The sequence below is a fragment of the Pseudorca crassidens genome, chromosome 6 (genome assembly GCF_039906515.1).
Source record: "Pseudorca crassidens isolate mPseCra1 chromosome 6, mPseCra1.hap1, whole genome shotgun sequence".
NCBI classification, from domain to species: Eukaryota; Metazoa; Chordata; class Mammalia; order Artiodactyla; family Delphinidae; genus Pseudorca; species Pseudorca crassidens.
In genome coordinates this window covers 73,461,073-73,468,110 of record NC_090301.1, presented here as the reverse complement: position 1 = coordinate 73,468,110, position 7,038 = coordinate 73,461,073, and the positions used below count along the sequence as shown (strand labels likewise).

Sequence of the window (7,038 nt, the reverse complement as noted above, 5' to 3'; positions counted from 1 at the left end):
TATTGGACAGCATACCTCTAAATACTACTGCATCCCACAAATATTGATATGTGTATTTTTATTCATTCAAAATATTTTCTAATTTCTCTTATGATTTCTCCTTAAACTTATAAATGGATTGTGTGATTTCCAAATATTTGGGAATTTTAATGATTTCTAATTTAATACCATTTTGTTCAGAGAACATACGTTGTATGATTTCAATCATTTTTAAATGTATTGAAATTCATTTTATTGCCCAGCATATGGTCTACAATGGTGAATCAACTATGTGCACATAAGAAGAATGTGTATTCTGTAGTTTTTGGTAAAGTGTTTTATTCATGTCAATTGGTTAATTTGCTTGATGGTGTTTTTGAAATATTTTATATCTGCATATTCTCAGTTACTGAGAGAGGAGTTTTTAGTTTCTAATTGTAATTGTGAGTTTTTTAATTTCTCCTTTCATTTCTTTCAGTTTTTGCTTCATATATTCTGAAGCTTTGTGTATGCACATTTAAGATTATTCTATATCCTTGAAATATTGATCCCTTTATCATTATGAAAGAAACCTCTTTACCCTTTGCAATGATCCTTGTCTTGAAGTCTACATTGTCTGGTTTTAATTTAGCCATTCCAGCTTTGTTTTGGTTACTATTTGCAATATATACCTTTTCCATGCTTTTTTTTTTAAACCCACTGATGTCTTTATATTTAAGATAATTTGTTGAGAACTGCCTATAGTTGAATATTGCTTTATTTTATCCAGCCCAACAATCTCTGACATTTAATCGTAGAGTTTAAACTATTTACATTTAGTGTATTTATTGATACATTTGAGGTTAAATCTAATATTTTGCAATTTGATTTTTTGTCCTCTCTGTTCTTTATTTCTCATTTTCTACCTTCTTTTCAATTAATTCCTTATTATTTGTCTTTCATCTTATTTCCCACTACTGATTAATTAGCTATACCCATGTGTTTTGTCTCTTAAAGTGTTTGCTCTAAGCTTTACAATACGCATTTTAAACTTAACACAGCCTGTCTTCAAACTAAATCACAAAACTTCACATATGACATAAGAACTTTAGAACTGTATAACTTATCTCCTTTCTTCTCTCTTTTGTGGCATAATTGTTAAACATTTTTCATTGTAAGCCTTCAAATGCATTGTTTTCATTATTACTTTAAACAGTTAGCTATCTTTAAAACTTTTTTAGTGAGAAAATAATATTTTTTCTATTTATCCATTTACCATTTTTGGTCCTCCTTATTTAAGTTGTCAGCTGATATAATTTTTTTCTTGTTCTTCTGGAATGCCTTCACACAGCTTTTTCTTATATGAAAGTGTTTCATTTTTGAAAGATACTTTCTGTGCGTATAGAAGTTTAGATTGACATTTTCCCCCAGAACTTAAATATTGTTATATTGTTTTCTCAATTTCATAGGTTTTGATAAAAAACTTGCTGTAATTTTTATCTTTGTTCCTCTTTACATAATCACTTTTTTTCTCTGGGTAATGGTTTCCCCTTTATCACTGTTCTTTTTTAAGCAATTTGATTATGATGTGCTGTGGTTTTCCTTATACTTGTCCTGCTTGGGGATCATCAAGCTTCTTGAGTCTTGGTTTATAGTCTTCTTCACATTTGGAAAAACGTTTGGCCATTACATATTCACATGTCTCTGCCCCCAACCCCACCCCCTTATTTTTGTTTTTGTTTTTTTTGCGGTACGTGGGCCTCTCACCGTTGTGGCCTCTCCTGTTGCGGAGCACAGGCTCTGGACGCACAGGCTCAGCAGCCACGGCCCACGTGCCCAGCCGCTCCACGGCACGTGGGATCCTCCCGGACCGGGGCACGAACCGGCGTTCCCTGCATCGGCAGGCGGACTCTTAACCACTGTGCCACCAGGGAAGCCCCACCCCCTTGTTTTTTGTTTTCTCTCTTCCTGGGATTCCAATCACATGTATGTCATGTTAGACCCTTCTTCTTCTTCTTCTTGTCTTCCTCTCTATGCTTCATTTTGGAGAATTTATATTGCATTTTCTTTAAGTCCACTATATTTTCTTTTTTTTTCCAGTTTCTAATCTGCCATTAATTCTATCCAGCAAAGTTTTTATTTTAGATGTTATAGTGTGTGTTTTTTTTTAGCAGTAAAAACGTCCTTTACTTTTCCTTTTTGTAGCATTATTGGCACAAGAAAAGAACATGTCTGGTTTAGAAATGATGTTAAGTTTCTACAAAAATGAAGATGTACTTTGTATTTGTATTAACTTAAAAGTATAAAAAGCACAGGATACATTTTCAGACCAGTTTTACTTTTACCTACTTACGGTAATATGTGCAGTGTTAGAACGTACTTAGGTAATGTGTAAATCAAATGAAAAATCCAGAAGCAGCTGGTTCTGAATTACAGCACACACTGAAAATTTTGAGAAAGGAGAACACATATTAACAAAAAGAACACCAGCAAGCTCAAACTCAAGTTTATATGCTGAGTATTTTTAAAGGGTTTAAAAAGCATGCTCAATCAGCATACAGCTTTTTCTCACTTAACAGATGCATTTCTATCTGCTTGTGTACAGCAAAGGGTAAAAACTTGAATCAACTTACTTATGATTTCAGAAATGTATTCCATGGAATTTATTTCACTGCTCCTACCATTGATTCTTCAAATAAGCAAAGTACAGAGGGTCTCATCCCTTGAAATTGCTTTTAAACTAGCACTTTACATTGAAAGATAATAAGTAGAAACCTAGCAATTCCTGGTACAGTGCCTAGACTTAGCCTCGTTTAATAGAAGAATTGGATGTACAACAGAAAATTTATCATTTTCTTTATCCTTGGAGGAGAGGGAAGGAATGACGAGAGGTGGGGACATGGCTGCAGTATTTAAGAGCTGAATGGAACAATGCATCTTTCACAATGCTGACAACTCCACAATGAAGAACCACCATGAATCTCATCAATGTTTTTAGTTCATGCTGGATTAGGAATTTAGGTTCCCCTCTTTGTGTATCAATTAATTCAAACTTCTCCAAAAATTAATACTACAAGATAAACTCTAACTGCAATAGGTATTTCCTAAGTAGGAGACCAAACACCAAAGGGAATCCCTTCTTCCAACATCTATTGGTATGTTTTAAGATTTCACCAAAGAGGAAATCTAACACTTAAATATGAAGTCTCTTGGCCAAGTAAGAAACTACAGCTATTATGGGTATTACCCTACATAGCCACTATTTGTATTACATATTAAATTAAGCCCATCATTAAATATGCTTGCATAATTATGCTGTGAGTGATGATAGCAGTGATGATGCTAGTGAAAAAGCTCTTCTTTAGCCCAAGAAGAGTAAGAGGGAAAAAATGTGAAAACAAGTAGAAAGACAAAGAGTTGGGCATTTTCTGATCTGAAAAGAACATTTTAAACATAGAAATACAAAAAGAAAAGTATTCCCTTATTTCCCCTATGTGGAAATATGAAACATTTATTTTAGATATCGGACAAAAACAGAGCTAAATAATCCAATTTTACTGCAGCAGTATAAAAATCATCGCGTCACCACAGTGTAAGATTTAAATGCATCTGCACAAGGGTACACATTATATAAAATGTAGTTAAGATTACTGCAGCCCTGACAAGTATTTCCAGTCCCTAACCCAGATCCTACTGCAATACTGGTGGTTCCAGTAGTTTCATGGAAGTAAATCATTAATAATAATAAAGCAATTAAAAAGACAAATCAAAATACCTCAGTGACCATATATTCAACTCAAACTTTATTTAAATGTTACATTTGCCTCCCACTAATAAATCTTTATTTCACTCAAACTTGAACAGTAAATCTTCCATACTGAAGTATCTTCCTTGCCTAATTAATTCAAAGGAAGAAACCAAAATGATTAGTAAAGAAAAATGTAGGGATTAACACACCCTTTTAATTTGTTTTAAATATTTTTAAGGTTTAAAAATTGTTTAAAATTTTTAATTTCTAGTAAGAAAACATTATCTGAATGAATACCCTAATGGCAAACCACTGTAAAATGTTTCAGCTGCATCTGGGGCAGAGGGGTAGGGTTTATCTTCATAGCACCCCCGCTTTCTTCATGACAAAGTCAGAGGTACACTGGTTTGTATTGCGACATCCATTAGGTGATCTAAGTTGCGTTTCCTTCAGCAGGGGCTTTATTTGTCAGAAGGGCATTATGCTTGACCTCCAAATTTGGCCGACAGTTTACTGATGAGATTCATAACCTTTGGGTTGCTCTGATGTTTTGACATACTTGCTGGGTTCTGAGCCACATCCTGGAAGGCCACCATAACTTCTGGATCCTGCATGGCTGTAAGAACCTCTGGATCGGGCTTCCCTGGTGGCGCAGTGGTTGAGAGTCTGCCTGCTGATGCAGGGGACACGGGTTCGTGCCCCGGTCCGGGAAGATCCCACATGCCGTGGAAAGGCTGGGCCTATGAGCCATGGCCACTGGGCCTGCGCGTTCGGAGCCTGTGCTCCTCAACGGGAGAGGCCACAGCGGTGAGAGGCCCGCGTACCACAAAAACAAACAAACAAAAAAGAACCTCTGGATCACTAAGAATTTCACTGAGCCCAGGCATTCCTGCCATTCCAGGCATGCCCCCTCCCATTCCAAGCATTCCTCCAGGAAAATTACCAGGCATTCTGCCAGGAAAGCCACCTGGAAAAGAGCCATACTGAGCCCCTGACTGTCTGGCTGCTTCTTCCTTCTGGGCTCTCGCATGTTCTTCCTGAGCCTTCTTGACCCTTTCTGTTCTTTCTTTGATCTCTCTCTCTCTCCACGTTTTCGCTCATACTTTCTCCGAAATTCAGCAATTTTCTGGGCCCTTGGTTGAACTTCTTTCGGCATTGCACTAGCATCTTCATCATAATCCAGCTTACAGGCAAGGGCAAGATCATGGGCAGCTTCTTCCCAATGGCCCAAAAGTCTGTGTGCTTTCCTTTGCTACTCGTATGGCTGAGCAGAATCGGGATCTATTTCAGTAGCTCTGTCACAGTCTCGGATGGCACCATTTGGCGTCTGTAATTTGAGGAAGACACTTGCTCTCTTGGCATACAGAATGGCCAAACGAGGATTTAACTTGATGGCATCTGTGAACAAGTCAGTGGCTTTCTGTAGTTCACCATCATTTAGGGCATCAATGGCAGCCACTTTTTTATCATTTGCCTGATCAGTCATCTCCTCAGTTATCTCTACATTTTCATCTCCCATTTCTTGAGGGGCATCAGTGTCCGGTTCAATCACACCTTCATTGTCAATTTCTAGATCACTTTCCTCACTTGATGGTTCCTCTGTCTTTATGTTTTCCTCCGCCTTCTTACTATCTGTTTTTTCTTCCTTGGTATTTTTTTCCAATTTAGTTTTAGGAGTAGCAGGTGGTATTTTACCCCCCATGCTCACCACCCACTCCTTCAGGAAGCCCATTTCTTCGGTGTGCAGAACGCTTGGGTCCTGCTTGCACATTTTCACGAAGGCTCGAAGCTCGCTCACTTTGCGGGGGTCCATGGTCCGGAGGCGGCGGGCGGCAGCGGAGGCTGTGGCCGGATCCCTGGCCCCGGCACTAGCTTAGTGTGACCACGTAAGGGAGGCGGGTACTGTGAGGCAGAACAGACTAGAACCTCCTATAGTTTTCATTTTTTGAAGTTCCTTTTTTTTTAAAAAAAATATCTTCTATTTCCCTCCTCTTTGTATTCATTTTTCTCTGAATTCTCAAGCATAATGATCATAGTTGTCTTAAAGGTTTCTGCCTACTAATTCCACATCTCTGTAATTTCTAGATTTGTTACTATAGACTGATTTTCCTCCTGGTTATTGGTTATATTTCCTCTTCTTTATACATGTGTAGTGATTTTTTTTTTTTTGGATTCTGAACATTGTAAACTTTATGTTATTTGAGTGCTGAATTTTGTTGTAGTCCTTCAAAACATGTTTATTGAGCTTTGTTCTGGTAATCATTTAGGTTATTGGTAGATAAATTTCTTTCAAGGATTATTTTTTAAAGACTTTATTAAGGCATGTCTAGAGTAGTCTTCACTTGATGGCTAGCTAAGACCACACCTGAGGGTTGAGTCTTCCGTGGTCTCTACTGAATGCTTTTTCTGTTCACTAAGGACTTTTTACCCTGACTATTGTGAACTCAAAATATTTCCAGTGATGTGTGAACTCTGGAGTTGTTCTGCTTGCAGCTCCCTGGCAGTTCTCCCCTAAGAAGCTGTTCTTTGCACACCTGTAGAATTTCACCCTATGAATGTACAGACTGATATTTAGCCAAACGATAAAGGGGATCCTGTGAATATTTCCGAAGCCTTTTATCTTTCTGTCTCCATTACTCTTGCCTGCATGCTCAGGCTCCCTCAGACTCCAGTGGTCTCCTCTACCCAGTGAGATTGCTAGAGTCTTTGGGGCTCCCTCTTTCTGCATTGAGTTTGGGAAATTACCTCCAGGCAGAACTCCTAGGACTCATAGGATTCACCTTTATTAGTTTCCCATACCTCAGCTGTCACAGTCCTGTGCTTCCTGTTGTTTAATATCTGAGTATTGTTTTATATATTTTGCTCAACTATCTAGTTGATTATGGCCTGACAGTAAGTCCAAACTTTGTTTCTTCCTAATGGCTAAAAACAGAAGTCCAAATTTTCATGTTTATCCAAGGTTATACACGCACAGAGATTAAAGAGTCAATTTTCCAATGTTTTTATAGAGCAGAACAAAACAATAGCCGTCCCCTGTCCTTGACCCCAGTGCTCACTCCCAAAGGCAATCACTTCCAAATCTTTCTGTTGATTGTTTTCATATTTACTTCCATTTTGCTTATGTTGCTGTTTCTTGAGACTTTTTTTTATGTTGAATTTTTACTGGAGAATACAGAGATTGGCTCTTTATTACATTCTTCAGCTTTACTCCATACATAAAACTTTCCCATCTTCCCAAGATCATTATACCATAATTTTGGTTGGATAAATATTGTGTTTATACTACTTTGGCTTGTGAGTGTTTTTTATAGCTGGACCATATAACATATAAC

General features: G+C 37.6%; 1 pseudogene; it reads right to left on the bottom strand.

The window, feature by feature from the left end:
• Window positions 1–3,747: 3,747 nt before the first annotated feature.
• Window positions 3,748–5,539, bottom strand: LOC137226628 (hsc70-interacting protein-like; annotated as a pseudogene).
• Between the last annotated feature and the right edge of the window lie 1,499 nt (window positions 5,540–7,038).